Source organism: Mauremys reevesii, unplaced genomic scaffold (genome assembly GCF_016161935.1).
Source record: "Mauremys reevesii isolate NIE-2019 unplaced genomic scaffold, ASM1616193v1 Contig51, whole genome shotgun sequence".
In the NCBI taxonomy this organism is placed as follows: Eukaryota; Metazoa; Chordata; order Testudines; family Geoemydidae; genus Mauremys; species Mauremys reevesii.
The window spans coordinates 1-16,694 of NW_024100864.1; positions in this window are offsets into that span (position 1 = coordinate 1).

Here is a 16,694-nt window from a genome sequence, read left to right on the forward strand (position 1 = left end):
CTGGGTGGTGGGGCTTAGACTTTTGGCTTCAGCCCCAGGCCCTAAAGTCTAATGCCAGCCCTGGTGACCCCATTAAAACAGGGTTATGACCCACTTTGGGGTCCTGACTCACAGTTTGAGAACCACTGCTCTATGCTAAAGGAGAGAGTTTTCCTGTGGGTGTAGTTAATCCACTTCCCCAAGAGATGGCAGCTATGTCAGTGGGAGAAGCTATATCAGTGGGTGTGCAAGCTGTGGTGTTTGCCACATTTAACAAGTTTAATCAAACCCCATTTTTAAAACCATCTGTAGCCTGGGAATGGCAAAGGACCTCGATGAAGGAGGGTCTGTCCTTTAAAGTCCTGGAGATCATGAGTCCATGCTTTTGCCAGCATGGGAGTATAACTAAGTGGTAAAGTGCTTGATTGCAGATCAAGTGGTCCTTGATTCAACCCCCAGTGTTTTCTTATAACCTTCTTTCTTTTTTTAAAAAAAAGGAAAACATTTTCATTTTCATTCTCCATTCTGTTCAGGAGCTCCACTGTACAGGGTTGCTTGATATGGATGTAAACACTCAACATTTCACTGTCCAAATGCATAAATACCTAGCAAAGCTGTCTATCAGCTGAAATCAGTTTCAGTCCTCAAAGTGTCAATTTATGTTTTCATCAATTAAACAAAGGTATCATATGAATGTACATTTGTAGATCCCTCTTCTCCAGGAGCTGTGCTGTGCAGAAGAACAAGAGTCACATCCAGCTGCAGTTCAGGAGTCTGATAACCAAAGAGCTGTTGCCAGCTCAAAGAGCCTGAGGCGGAGCAACAGCAGGGTTCATTGCCCGGTGTGCGTAGCACTAATTGACACACCAGGGTGGAGAAGCAAAACCAGTTTTATTTGAGCCCAAATAAGGTGCCAGGGAGAAAAAGCATTCTCAAATCCTGCACACCCGTGCGCAGGCAGGGTCCCAGCATTTATACCCCACTTGTTTGTGTAAGCCTTTTGTTTGGTTTTCCCCCTCACCCCTCCCTTCCCAACAGCAGTTACTTTAAACATTACATTTCAGCGTGTTAGAAAAGTTCTCATTCGCATGCTTATCTATGGCCTTCACAGCACAAACACATACAGATTTTCCTCCCCCCTCTCCCCCTCCTCCCCGCCGCTTCTGCTGTTTTAAACTCCTGCATTTGCAAGCTGAGACAGCTGACAGTTACACATTTTGCTTGCTGTCTGTTAGCATCTTAGGCTGGTTAAAGTTCACAGCATGGAAGACCTCTGGTTCACTCAGGCCTGTAGTCACAACTTTGGTTTACTTAGGCCTAGTGACACCAACAGAGCCAATAAATGTTCTGAGGGCTGGAGAAAAATGCCTTCTAGCGAGCTATTGAACAAGCTCAACCTGTTTAGCTTATCAAAAGAAGATTGAAAGGTGACTTCATTGAAGTGTTGAGGGGCCTTAATGGAGAGAAAAGATTGGATATGAAAGGGCTCTTGAATCTAGCAGAGAAAGGCATAACAAGACCCAGTGGCTGGACGGTGAAAAAAGACCAATTCATATTACAAATAAGATGCAAATATTCAACAGAGGATGATTCACCAGAGGAACAAGCTACCAAGGAAAGTGGTGGATTCTCCATCTCCTGATGTCATTTAATGAAGACTAGATGCCTTTCTGGAATGTGTTTGCCCCAAAGTAGCTCTTGTGTCATACAGGAGGCCTGTGATATGCAGGGGGTCAGATTAGATGCTCTAATGGTCTCTTCTGGCCATCAAGTTGACTAATTTCTGAAAAACTGAGTGTAGCATTGGGAGCAGCGTCTGATGTTTTCCTGTCTAGCCGGCTTGCTGCCTAGAACGAACGCTCCTTGAATGGGGTGATCCACAGGGAGTAGCTCAAACCTCCAAAGTGCCTGGGCAGGGGCAGGACATTAGCACAGCAAGGGAGGGGTGTGGCAGTGACATCACAAAGGCTTTTTGCAGGACCTCAGACTATTGGTCAAAGGTGGTGGGGAGGTGGTGACCTCACAGAGAGATGCTGACATCAGCCATGCAGGACAGGGGTGAGGGGCCAGGGAAATCTCAGAGACCCCTGTGGCTTTGCTTCAGCAAGTCTCCTTCTCCAGGTCTCTCTTTGAGGACTACGAGAGTATTCGGGTTCACGGACGTGAGCGCCAGGAGGAACCTCTTTCGAGTTTTCTTCTTCCCTTTTAGTGATTTTACTAGAAAACAGCTGTCCTTGTTTAGAAGGTAAGAGCCTCCTCAAGGTTTGAAACCTGTTCAGTCTGATCCATCTGGTGACAGTTGAATTTTAGGCATGGAAAACAGAAGCTTAAGGAGGCAGAATTTTATTCCGCACCTGGGATTTTGTCCCTTAGAATCACTGGAGACATTGGGGTTTGTCCTTTTTATTTCACCTTTTCCTCCATCCCTCCCCCCCCTCCTTTCTCTTCGTCTCTTGCTTCTTTTGTCCTTTTTCCTGTTCCCCTCCCAACAGCAGGAGGGGTGTGTGTGTGTGTGTGTTGCAGGGAGGGCTCGGCAGCTCCCACTGTGGGAGGTCCACCCAAAAATGTGAGGCTGAAATAGTGCTTGGGCAGTGATCCCCACCGGTGACCTGGGCCATCCTTTGGGCTCTCTGGTGAGAACCCTCAGCCTCCCGTCCTCAGTCTCTACCCTGATTGGCTGAGCAGGGGGTTATTGACAGGGAGGAGACTCAGGTCCTTGTTGTTCTCTTTTAAGACCAAGGAAATAAGTCAGAACCAGTCATATGTTTGACAAATTTTGCTGCTTTGCTGCATTAATGGTCTCTGAGCAGTTCATGATTCTCTCTAACATTGCAGTTCTCCTCAAATACTTGCTGAATAATTACTGTGAACTGTTGTTGGTCTGGAGCTCATCTGAGAGCACTTTATTCAGTGTCTGAAATTCAAAATCCGATGCTTAGTTTGAAAATCAGGGCTCTTGGGTCCTATTCCCAACTCTGCCACTGGCTGGCTGTGTGACCTAAGACAAGTGAATTCTCCTTTCTGAGCCTTAGCTTCTCCCTCTCCTTTCTCAGCATTAGCTTCATAGTAATGATCTGCTCCTACCTACCTCACAGTAGGTGGAGGATGGGGATACATTGGAGAGTCACTAGGAGTAGTGCGTAATTTGAGGTGTCCTATCACGTTTACTCAGAGCAGATTATGACATAATAGAATAGCTGAAATTGTCCAGTTTATTTGTATTTTTTTTATTTTGAAATTGTTAAGAGTAGCAACTACTTAGCTCAGACTGAAGCATCTTATCTAATTTTCGAGATCTAAGTGTCTCCTCTTTGTGTGCGACAAGACAATTTAACACACTCTGACAAACAGGAGATGCTTTTGTTTTGCAACAAAATATTTTTGCAAAGAACTTTCATCGCACTTGTTTTGATTTTGAGAAACAAACTCGTTTAGTCTGAATGGGATTTTCTGACAGAAATGGTTTCAATGAAATTTCCCCACCATCTCGATTCCTGGGCTCTATCCCTGCCTCTGGCGGGTTTTGCTGTTTGTTAGAACAGGAGTCAGGACTGGTAGCTTCTCTTTCTGGCTCTGCCACCGCCTTGCTGTGTAGGCCCTTGGGTAGGTCACTTCCCTTCTCTGCACCTCAGGCTCCTCCCCATCTGTCCAATGGGAACAGGGACAATTCTTGAACTCTGGGCGGTCGTGAGCCTGAGTGAGATAAGGGGCGTTAAAGCCCTCTGTGAAGGAGAAAGGGGAGTTTCTCGGTGTTTAGCACCAAGGAATTCTAAAGTTTGCTAAAATGTCTAGTCTGTGGAAACAAGAAATGGTCAGAGCCAAACTTTTTAACCATTGCCTTTTTTAAAGCCCATTCAGGGATGTGAGTCCCTGTCTCTTAGGTACCTGGGGTTCTTTGCCAGCAGGAGAGAAGAGGTTCCTGCCTCTGTTTTTGTGGCCTTAACAAACCAGGTGTTGTGCCCCAGTTCTCGTCTGAGATCCCTGAAAAAGAACATCTTCCCATCCTTGAACAAGACAGGACCTATCTTTAAAAGGGGAACAAAGAGACCCCTGGGACTTACAGACTAGCTAGCCTCACTTCCACAGCTGGAGAGATCCTGGAATACATTCTTAAACAATCACTTTGTCAGCAGCACCTACAGGATACTTTGGTTCTTAGGACTAGTGAGCATGGATTTGTCAAGAACAAATCATTCCAAACCAATCCGCTTTCCTTCTTCGGCAGGGTTCCGGGCCTAGTGGAGGTGGGTGAACAGTAGATGGGATCGATCTCGGTGTTACTAAGGCTTTTGACACAGTCCCGTAGGACATTCTCACAAGCAAAGGAGGGAAATGCGGTCTAGATGCAATCAGTGTCATGTGGGTGCAGAGCTGGTTGAAAGCCCAGACTCCAAGCGCCCTTCTCCATGTCTGGCTGTCCAACGGAGAGGGTGCACCTAGTGGGTCCGGCAGGGATCGGTCCGGGGTCCGGTACTATTCAATATTTTCATGAATGATTTGGAAGATGGAGTGGAGAGCATGCTGCTAAAATGTGCAACTGACACCAAGCACTTTGGAGCACAGGACTGGAATTCAAAACACCCTTAACAAATTGGAGACTTGGTCTTCTTGAGCCAAACTCCATGGCTGGGCCCCTCTCTCTAGACTGGGCTGAAGTGAAACCCCAGAGCCAAACCCTCCCCCTCCTGGGCCGTGCGCTCCGCCCTGGAATGGTCAGATGCTGCTTAGCGCTGTCAGAGCAGCTTTGGCTGGGGGATTCTCCCAGCACTTTCCAATAGCAGGAAGGAGGAGGAGGAGGAGGAGGGGGGGGAAGGGAAAAGCCAGGCAGAGCGGAGAGGATGGCGGGAGGGTCACAGTGGAGGGGGGGGCACTGCGGGGGCAGGTTGGGGGCGGGGTTGAAGGCCAAGGCCCTGTGCACCCCCCCCCCCCCACCGGCCCGGCTCCCACGTGGGATTCGACACCCAACGGCCGCAGCGCGCCCGGGGGTGGGGGTAGCGAAGCCTCGGGGCGAGGGAACCGGGGCCTCCCCCAACGCGCCGAGTCTCTGTCCCGCGCTCTCTCCGCCAATCAGGGAGCGGGGAGGGGCGGGGCGAAGTGACGAGTTACGGCCCCTCCTCCAATAGAGGCCACGTGTGTGAAAGGGAGAACTACGCTTCCCAGAGTGCACTGGGAGGGGGCGCGTTGTCTGAGCAACTGTCCGTCACTTCCGCTCTGAGACGAGCCAGGAACAACAACTCCCAGCCTGCCCGGGGCGCCTCCGTCCTCCCAGCCCAGGTGAGGGCGGGTCCCTGGGTCAGCCTGACACCTGCCCCCGCCATGCAACTCCTCATCCCCGCCCCGCCCCCAGAGAGCCCCGGCACCGCCCCCCGGTGCAGGGTGTGACGCTGCCCCGCGCAGGACCGTGCTGCGCCGCTTCGCCCCCCCCCCCCGCTCCCCCCGGCGGGTCGGGGCGGGTCCGGCTCTGCCCGGGGGCTGGATCCCCCGACTCCCGCTGCCCCCAGCCCCCACCCCCACCCCCGGTGAGCCCCGCTCCAAAGCCCCGCCCCGTCGCTGCCCACCCCCGTGCGGGGGCACCAGCACTGTGCCGGGTTGTGATGGGAAATTGTCCAAGCTGGCCCAGGAGAGACGTGTGTGTCCCTGCTGCCCCCTGCTGGGGGGCCTGAGCCCCGCTCTGTGTGTGTGTGTGTTTGTGTGTGCGTGTGTGTGTGTGACACTGTTTGTATCAGTGTGTTGCTGGGCTAACCAGTAGGAAATGGCTTTGCATGATTCTGTATCCTGCAGCAAGTGACTGACTGACGCACAAAGACACTCACACAATCCCAAGAACACTCACACACAACACACCCAGAGGGACATGCTAGCCCAACCCCCAGAGAGAGAAACAATCACATCCCCAGCCGCACTCACAATCACCCCCCCCCACCATAATATTTGCAATCGTGCTCAGAGACACAACCGCAAACAGTTCACTCCCACTGCTCCAAATACAAGGACCTCCTGCCCCACACAGCATGGGCCAAGGCCTGTGGAACTCACTGCCACTGGACAGCTACCAATGAGAATGATCCCCTCATGCTGGATCATCTGCTTGGCCCCCTGCCCCCTCTCGGGGTGCGCTGTGCGGCGTGGCTGGGGATTGTGCAATGGCCCAGCACCAGGCAACGCAGAACGGACACCATACGCCCTGCCCTGCCTCACCTGAGCTGCTCTCCAGGTGCATCAGAGCCCAGTGCCCTGCACCTCGGCCCTCCTGCCCCCAGGGGGTGAGCTGCAGCCCCCGCCACACTGCGCAGAGGGGAGAAGGGTCAGGCCAGCCAGCCGTTGTAAGATGGGGAAATCACCATCGGGGTCAACGGTATGGGGGCTGTGACATACAGAGAAACAGTTGTCGCGCTGGCAGAGGGCAGCAGAGCACACACACACACAATTGCAAACATAAACGAACACATGCATGAATCCAGCCACACACACACAATTGCTAATATACACAAACACCCGCACAAATCCAGCCAACACCAACACAAGCCTGGGAGCCAGGGGAGCAGAGCAGGCTGGGGCTGGGTCACTCCACTTCCCGCAGGAAGTAGCCAGCCCCCCTGGTCCCACGAAGGGCAGGGACCAGCCCCCGTCTGCTTCCCCCCACGCGGGCCTCGGGCCCCAGCCTGCTCTGCTCCCCTGGCTCCCAAGCTTGGGGGGGGGGGACCGCCCCACAGCACTCGCTGGTGGCGTGGCTGGGAGCCAGGGGAATGGACCAGGCTGGGGCTGGGTACTCCACGTACCATGCAGTGAGTGCAGGGGTGGGGCCCATGAGGAAGAGCCGGGCAGCCCCCCCTGCAGCAGCTCCCCTCCCCAGCTCACCTCTGCTCCGCCTTCTCCCCTGAGCACGCCGGCGCCGCTCCACTTCTCCCGCCTCCCAGGCTTGCGGTGCCAATCAGCTGTTTAGTGCCGCAAGCCTGGGAGGAGGAGAATTAGAGTGGGGCAGCGTGCTCAGGAGAAGATGGAGCAGAGGTGAGCTGGGACAGGGAGCGGTGCCCCTGCACACCTCCACCCCCCTTACTTGCTGTGGGCAGCCCTCCCCCCGCACCTCCCCCAGCCCTCTGCCCCAGCTCACCTCCACTCCCCCGCCTCCCCTGAGTGCGATTTTTGGTACCCCCAACTACTTGGCACCCTGGGCGGCCGACTAGTTGGCCTAGTGGTTGCACCGGCCCTGGCCACTGCCTGTCAGCAGGATTCCTCCTCCTCCTCCTCAGGGAGACTAAATCTCTGCACCTAGACAGCCGGTCCGTCCGCTGCACCCCAATCCCCCATGCCTGAGCCTCCCTGCCAAAGCCCTGCACCTGGCTCCAGAGAATTAAGTCTCACATCTCACTGGGAACTCGACTTCTTGTGCCCAGAGAGTCTCGGCCCCCCTCAGTAGCTGACCTGAGAAACACAGTGTCTGCAAAAGCAGCAAAGAGTCGTGTGGCACCTTATAGACTAACAGACGTATTGGAGCATGAGCTTTCGTGGGTGAACTCCCACTTCGTCAGAGTTCACAGTGTCGGCCTTTTCCAAAGAAGTGCCTGGAGAGCCTTTTCCTGTGTGACCACGTGGCCTAATGGATAAAGCGTCTGACTTCGGATCAGGCGATTGAGGGTTCGAGTCCCTTTGTGGTTGTGCTTCTGCAGTTTTACCTTTGGGCTGAAAGTCCTGCTCCCTTCAGGGCTGGAACCTCTTCTTGGCCGCTCAGGCCAATGCTCTGGCTTCAGCTAGAGCCCCAGGAAGGAGTTGAGGGTTGGGTGTCACAAAGGCTGGGACCTGAGCCCCAGGTGCTTCCAGTCTTGCCTTTGCCCTTCCTGACTTGCCAGAGAAAATGGGCGGCTGCCCGGGCTAGTGTGTGGAGCAGTTTCCCTCTTTCAAATGTGCGCCTGTCCCTGTGCTGGAGGGGGGTTGCTACATGGAGCCTGGGTGTTTCTCTGCTTCTCGCCAGCTGGGGAAAAATCTCCTGCCCCACTGCCAAAGTGAGCATGGAGAATCATAGAATCATAGAATCATAGAATTCAAGATCAGAAGGGACCATTATGATCATCTAGTCTGACCTCCTGCAAGATGCAGGCCACATAAGCCGATCCACCCACTCCTTAGCAAGTGAACCCTGCCCCATGCTTCGGAGGAAGGCGAAAAACCTCCAGGGCCATAGCCAATCTTCCCTGGAGGAAAATTCCTTCCCGACCCCAAATATGGCGGTCAGCTGAACCCCGAGCATGCGGGCAAGACTCTCCAGCCAAACCCTCTGGAAAGGTTATATCATACCAGGCACATAATTGACCTATTGACTAAGCCCGTTATCCTATCATACCATCCCCTCCATAAACTTATCTAGCTTAATCTTAAAGTCATGGAGGTCCTTCGCCCCCACTGTTTCCCTCGGTAGACTGTTCCAGTATTGCACTCCACTGATGGTTAGAAACCTTCGTCTAATTTCAAGCCTGAATTTCCTGACTGACAGTTTATATCCGTTCGTCCTCGTGTCCACATTAGCACTGAGCTGAAATAATTCTTCTCCTTCCTGGTATTTATCCTCTGATATATTTAAAGAGTGTAATCATATCTCCTCTCATCCTTCTTTTGGTTAAGGAAAACAAACCAGGCTCCTCAAGTCTCCTTTCATACGAAAGGCCTTCCATTCCTCGGATCATTCTAGTGGCCCTTCTTTGTACCTGTTCTAGTTTGAATTCATCCTTCTTAAACATGGGAGACCAAAACTGCACACAATACTCCAAATGAGGTCTCACCAGCGCCTTATATAACAGGACTAGCACCTCCTCATCCCTACTAGAAATACCTCGCCTAATGCAACCCAAGACCACATTAGCTTTTTAACAACCACATCACATTGCCTACTCATAGTCATCTTGCGATCAACCAGGACTCCTAGGTCCTTCTCCTCCTCCGTTACTTCCAACTGGTGTGTCCCCAGCTTATAACTAAAGTTCTTGTTAGACATCCCTAAATGCATAACCTTACACTTCTCACTATTGAATTTCATCCTGTTACTAATACTCCAGTTTACAAGGTCATATAAATCTCACTGGAGAATATCCAGATCCTCTTCCGACTTGACAATCCCCCCCAACTTGGTGTCATCCGCAAACTTTATCAGCCCACTCCTACTCTTGGTTCCCAGGTCAGCAATAAATAGATTGAATAAAATCGGACCCAAACCGAGCCTTGAGGAACTCCACTGGTAACCCCCCTCCAACCGGACAGTTCCCCCTTCAATACTACCCTCTGCAGTCTCCCCTTTAACCAGCTCCTTATCCACCTCTGGATTTTCACTTCGATCCCCATCTTTTCCAATTTAACCAGTAATTCTTCATGCGGTACCGTATCAAACGCCTTACTGAAATCCAGATATATGAGATCCACCGCATTTCCCTTGTCTAAAAAATCTGTTACTCTCTCAAAGAAGGAGATCAAGTTGGTTTGGCACGATCTACCTTTCGTAAATCCATGCTGTAATCTATCCCAGTTGCCATCGGCCTCATGCTCCGAACCACTCTCTCTTTTAAGATTTTTTCCATGACTTTGCATACTACAGATGTTAGACTAACAGGCCTATAATTCCCCGGGTCACTTTTTTTCCCCTTCTTGAATATAGGAACTACATTAGCTAATCTCCAGTCAGTCGGTACAATCCCCGAATTTAGGGATTTATTAAAGATTATCGCTAACGGGCTAGCAATATCCCTCGCCAATTCCCTTAATATTCTAGGATGAAGATTATCCGGGCCCCCCGATTTACTTCCGTTAAGCTGTTCCAGTTTGGCTTCTACCTCAACTACCGTAATGTCTACCCCCATATCCTCATTCCCATCGGTCCTCTATCGCTATTCCTTAGCCCTTCATTAGCCTCATTAAAGACCGAGGAAAAGTATTCGTTCAGATATTGTGCCATTCCAAGATTATCCATTATCTCCAATCGATTTTAAGTTTTAAGCGGTCCCACTTCTTCTTTATTGGTTTTCTTCCTATTTATATGGCTAAAAAACCGTTTGCTATTGGTTTTAATCCCCTTCGCTAGGTCCATCTCCACTCGTCGCTTTGCCTTTCTCACAGCTTCCTGCACCCTCTGACCTCAATAAGGTAGGTTTCCTTGTTGATCCCTCCCATTTTCCACTCCCGGTACGCTTTCTGCTTTTTCTTAATGACCCCTCTAAGACGCGTGCTCATCCCGCTCGGTCTAAACCTGCGACCTATGAGCCGTTTCCCCGGTCTCGGGATACATGCCTCTGACACCTCCTGCAACTTCAACTTGAAGTAACCCCAGGCGTCATCTGCCCTTAGATCCCTAAATATGTTAGCCCAGTCCACTTCCTAACTAGTCGCCTTAATTTAGTAAAATTAGCCCTTTTGAAATCATACACCCTAGTCACAGATGCACTAATGATAATCCTCACATATAATTGTAAAAGAATTATCTCATTATCACTTGAGCCAAGGTTGTCCCCTACAACAATGTCCTCAACAAGGTCCTCGTTACTCACCAAAATCAAATCTAAAATGGCATCCCCCCTCGTCGGTTCAGCAACCACTTGATGAAGGAATTCATTAGCTATCACGTCTAGGAAAAGCTGAGCCCTATTATTATTACTAGCATTTGTTTCCCAATCTATATCCGGGAAGTTAAAGTCCCCCATGATCAAGCAGTTCCTATTAGTGTTTACCTCCTTAAAAACATTAAAGAGCTCTCTATCCATCTCTAAGCTAGATCCCGGCGGTCTATAGCACACCCCAATCACTATCCTGGATGAGGCTCTGGTAGTTTTCTTCCCCAATGTGACCATTGCCCAAACAGACTCTGTATTGTCCATTGCAGCGCTAGTTATCTCATTACATTTTACCTCATTATTGATATACAGTGCTACTCCCCCACCTTTACCTTTGCATCGGTCTTTCCTAAACAGCACATACCCTTCCATACCTGTACTCCAGTCATGGCTACCGTTCCACCATGTTTCTGTTATTCCTACGATATCCGGTTTCAATTCCCGGACCAGGAGCTCCAGTTCCTCCATTTTGTTACCTAAGCTTCTCGCATTGGTGAACAAACATCCTAATTTTTCCTGTTGGGCTCCTCTCACTCTTTTCACCCAACCCGGTAGGGACACAGTACTTCCAGTATGACTTGTAGATCTAGAATCTGTCCCCCCCCTCTTCCTTACACGTAACCGCCCCCCTCTGGCTATATCTGTTATCTTGTTGTCCTCACTCCCAATGTGAAAATTTGGCGTGGAGAGCACTAGGACCTCTCCCGACCGTCTCCCCCCAGTGTCTAGTTTAAAGCTCTTTTAATCAGATGAGCCAGCCTCCCTCCTAGAAGTCTACTTCCTTCCCTACTTAGGTGGAGCCCATCCCTTGAGAACAGTTGTCTGTCCCAAAAGCCTCCCAGTGCCCATACATCCCAAAGCCCTCCTTGTAACACCACTCCCTCAGCCAACTATTAATCATCACGATCCTCTCTCCTTTGGCGCCCTTCCTAGGGACAGGTAGAATCCACTGAAGATCACCTGAGCCTCAATTTCCTTGAGCGTCTTACCCAACCTGGCATAGTCTCCCTTGATCCTCTCTAGCGAGAATCTAGCCGTGTCATTCGTTCCCACATGAAGGATGATCAAAGGGTTCTTACCCGCTCCTCTTAGGATCCTTTTCAACCTCAGGTCCACATCCCGTATTTTAGCACCCGGTAGACAGCACACCCTTCTGTTCTCCGGATCGGCCCTGGTCACAGGCCTGTCCAACCTTCGCAGTATGGAATCCCCAATCACGTAGACCTGCCTTCGCCTGGGGACAGCACGGTCCTCTAACCTATCCTCCGTTCCCCCTGGTCGCAAGCTCCTTCCATTCCTATCATCCCTTGTGGTTCCCCTTAAGCCATCCTGTATCTTCCCTGGGCCCAAACTTGGTGCTACTTCCATCGACTCCTCCCTTTATCTATGGGACTGGCCGCTCGCCTCTTTTTCTTTGGCCTCTCACTGTCAGTTACCACTTGCTGTACCCCTTCCTCATTCTCCATACCTTCAAACCTGTTCCTTAGCTCAATTTCCCCCTCACTGGCTCTCCTTTTCCTTGGCCTGCTTCTCACGGTCACATGCTTCCACCGCCCATCTTCCTCCTCTGGTGGTCCCCCTTCCTTGGCCTCAGCCTCTGCTCCCCCCTGTGCCCCTGGGCGTTCCCCCTCAGTTACTGCTTGCCATTGCTCCATCAGCCTCTCAAACCCCCTTCTATTCTCTATCAGGGTTTCCACCTGCAGCTCTAGGCCCTGGATCTTTTCCTCCAGCAGCTCTATTAGGCGACACTTCATGCATATATAGTACTGTTCAGGGTCCCCCGCTAGGACCAGGTACATACCGCAGCTGCTGCATGCTCTCATCCTCGGTGTGTCCTCTGCTGCTTGGCTCATGGCTGCTGGCTGCTGCTTTCTTGGCTCCGCTTGGTGTTCTTTCCTAGGGGGTGCGGGGCCTCCCCTTCCACCTAACTCCCACGCTAACTCCCCTGTTGGCAGCCCTGTTAGCTGCCTCCTGTGCCGCTGCTCGCAGCTGTGCCGCTGGGAACAGTAAGAGGCGCCACCAGGGGGGCTGGCCCTGCTTTCCTACCATCTTCTGATGTTGGCCACAAAGCATCAGCAGCCTCCCCACATGCTGGCCTGCGGGTGGCCTTCAGTGGGTGTTTGGCATGGCAGGGAGCAGGCTGGCTGGGTGTTTTTGTGCCTGTCTGCTGGCCACACATAGGCATGGTCCTGCCCTCCTCTGGCCCTGCCCTTGGTTGCTCTGTGGCTTTTAAGCCTTCCCTTGGAGCCGTCAGCACCAGCCGCCTCTGCTCTAGGTGCCCAGAGGAGGAGAGGTGCTGGGCTCTGTGACAAAGTGGGGGATTTTCTTAGGGTTTTCTGTGTTTCCCAGTGGTTCGCATGCACAGGGAGCGGGACTCAGTGTCCCCGGGTGTTACTGGTTTAACGAGGTGAGGGGAGAGGGAGTTTGTTGCTACAGAGGATCGGAGAGGGACTTGGGACCCCGGCTGATGGCCTGGAGGATGGAGACCCCAGCGACTGGTGACCTGGTGACCCAGCTCAGGAGTCACAGCCAGTTCTGGCCAGTGAGAGGACAATGGGCTGCGGGGAGAGGACCCCGTGACCAACCTGTTCCAGCCAGAGGGGGGCGGAGAGGAGAGGAGGCCCAGGCAACCCTGTTTACCTGGAGAAAAGACAATGGACAGAGGCGGGGCCTGGGGCCCGGAATATCGGAGGCCCAGCTGGGAAGCAGCGGGGCTCTGGGCTGGCGAGGGGAAGCAGGCAGAGCCCACCTGGCTGCAAGGGGACTGGGATGTGCTGTTACTGTGAGAGGCCAGGCCTGAGGCCCTGAGAGTTTCCTGTGCTGTGTTCAACTCTCAATAAACCCTCCTGTTTTATGCTGGCTGAGGGTCACTCCGGGCTAGAGAACAGGGGGCATCATCCCCTTCGGGGGTGAGGAGGCCCAGGGGGTCCAGAGCACGTGGACTCCCTGAGGGGGCCCACGGCGAGAGACAGACGTGCTAAGGCTCAGAGAGGTGCGGCTCCAGGAGGTGGAGGGGCCTGACCCCGAGAGAGAGTGGACCCCCGAGAAGGGCTGTCGCACTGAAAGGGGCACCCCCCATGGACCGCACGGGGCCAAGAGTGGGCACGATCTGTGAGTCCGTGACAGGCAGTGACATCACAAAGGCCTTTTGCAGGACCTCAGACTTTTGGTCAAAGGTGGTGGGGAGGTGGTGACCTCACAGAGAGATGCTGACATCAGCCAGGCAGGACAGGGGCGAGGGGCCAGGGAAACCTCAGAGACCCCTGTGGCTTTGCTTCAGCAAGTCTCCTTCTCCAGGTCTCTCTTTGAGGACTGAGAGAGTATTCGGCTTCATGGACGTGAGCGCCAGGAGGAACCTCTTTCGAGTTTTCTCCTTCCCTTTTAGTGATTTTACTAGAAAACATCCGTCCCTGTTTAGAAGGTAAGAGCCTCCTCGAGGGAAGGGGTGTCATGGGTGTGTCACAGTTCGGATGCTAGTGGCCCCCCCTACAGGAAGTTCCCACCACCCTGCTCTGTGTTCGCAGTGTGGGAGAGAGCAGCATCCACGGCAGTGATTTGCTCCTGGCTGCCAGAGCAGAGCAGCAGGCTCAGCTGTCAGAACTTCCCAGAGCGATGAAAGGGGAGGGCCCCATGGCTCTGTAGTAGGAATGCAGAGCAAGCAAGTTCACAGAGGGTATAGTGGGATACTGGTGGAGGCCAGTTATGGTGATATACTGAACAGCAGCGTCTACACTGACACTCTGTCACTTTAAGTTTGCTGCAAAAAGCTCATTGAAGTGGTTTTATTTGGTCACCAAAACAGGGCAGTTTTGTCACCAGATGTGGCATTGCAGTGCCAACCGAGGGAGTGTTGTGTGTTTTTCACACACCAGAGCAATATAATTCTGCTGAAATAACTTTGTAGTGCAGACCTGGCCAAAGATTCACACACACACACAGCTTGCAAGAAAAACCTCACCTGCTGCTCTGCTTTGTGGGGCCCAGGTGGGGATGCAGGGAGTCAGGTGTGAGCAGACACTCTACTTTAGCCACAGGCAGGCACCCTGGTTTAGCTGGTTAAAGTACCTGTTTTGTAAACAGGAGATGCTGGGTTCAACTCCCAGTGGTGCCTTGTTGAGATGCTTTTAGAGCACCTGGTATTAGCTACTGTCAGAAGATAAAATACAGAGCTAGATGGACCTTTGGTCTAGCCCAGTGTGGTTTTTCTTATGGTTTAAATTACACTCACTGGCACTGATAATAGAGTTACTGAAAGTTTGGGAGTTAAGAGCTGATAGGTCAATGGTCCAAGCCCCTTGCAGGTGGTCCCCTCCCTCTGGGACAGGGGCAGGTCTGAGCTATCGCACCAAATGCTGATTGTGGCTGCCAGAATCTGTGGGCAGCTCATTTAGTTTACACCCAGGGTTGAATCCTTGATTCACACATCAAGGATAACAACCCTTTGTTTCTCCTGCCCCAATAACAAGGAGACTGGGAATCCAACACCAGCCACCAGTGATCATTTCAGCAAGCAACCCAACATATTTCCAACATACTGTAAAATCCACATGCACACTCATACACGAAACCTTGCAAGAAAATCTTCCTTGGGGGGTCTGAAGCACCTGCTGCTGGAGGGAAGGAGGGAGCTGTGGGTTGGGATTGAGGAGCAGCATGAGGAGGAGGGGCCTGTGGGTTGGGATTGAGGGGCACTGGGAATAGGAGGGGGCTGTGGATTGGGATTGAGGGGCACCGGGATTAGGAGGGGGCTGTGGGCTGGGACAGAGGAGAAGGGTGAAGAGGAGCAGGCTCTGGTTGGGAGTGAGGAGCAGTGAGCATAGGAGGGACTGAGGGTTCGGTCTGAGGGGCACTGGGAAAAGAGGGCACATGGGTTTGGGCTGAAGAGCATCCTCGTTTGGGGATCCAGCAGGACAGGGGAAGGCAGCAGGTGATTCTAATTCCTTAGGGATATTCTGTGTGTGTGTGTGTGTGTGTGTGTGTGTGTGTGCGCGTGCGTGCGCGTGCGTGCGCGCGCAGGAAAGGAACATGCTCTATGCCCAGAGGCCTTTATTCCTCCAGGCTGCAAGGACAGAGGGGATGTCAAGGAGTTGTTCCTTCAACCCCCCCCCCACAAAGGCCCTTCTTAGGAAAGGCAAAAACCTGAAGAGAAAGAGTAACACCAAAGAAGACTCCAGAAAGTCAGATTTTTACAATTATAGCCAGAAGTTTATCACCTGACCAGAGACTTGAACCCTAGACCCTCAGATTAAAAGTCTGATGCTCTGCCAACTGAGCTAGCCAGGCTCACCCAGGAAAAGTGCCAATTGGTGCAGAGGTGAAGCTAGTCAAGAAAAAGCGAGCAGGAAACAATAGGGGAAACCTGCTGCTCTCTCTCTCTTCCCAGTCCTGGCCTGGCCTGGTATTAGTGCTGGTTAAAAAGATGGGAAAATATCGGCATCTACCAGCCTTTCATAGCTGTACAAGACTCAGGCACAATACAGAGGTGCCCATCTGCAAGTGCCGAATGGTTGGATTGGCTAATGCAGCCTGTAGACGTCCAGGGCACACTGGGATACAGATCCAAGTGTCCATCACCATCATCATTTCAAAGGGATAATGATAATGGTAGCAAGGTTCACAACTGACTCAGCAGTTGCATACAAAGGTGCACGTTTGGCAGTTACATTGGGAAATTCTGGCTCCTTCTCAGGCTCAGGTTGGCCACCCCGGTCTAGATGTAGAAGTTACAACATTTAAACTGGAAAGAGGGGCCAATTTCCCCATCATTTCCCACCTTTACATCCAAACATGATGACTTTCTGAATGAACCTTCCTCGTTCAGCCAGAAGATCTTGGGGTGGATGTAGGAGTCACTGGGTAAAATTCACTGGACTCCGTTATAACTCAGGCCAGAGCAGAGGTACCTAGTGATCTAGTCTGGCTGTAAAATCTATATATCAACACTAAATATGGTGTGAAATTAATCCTCAGAAACGGCTGTTCCCCACCCAGATCCCAGCAAAGGGCTCTCCGAGGAAGGGGGCTGTTGAGGAAGGAAATAAGAAAGATGTCCTTCTATCCCTGGAGGAACTGGGCTCTGGGCTTTGGACAGAAAGGAGGGGAAGGAAATGGCCACACAATGGCAGC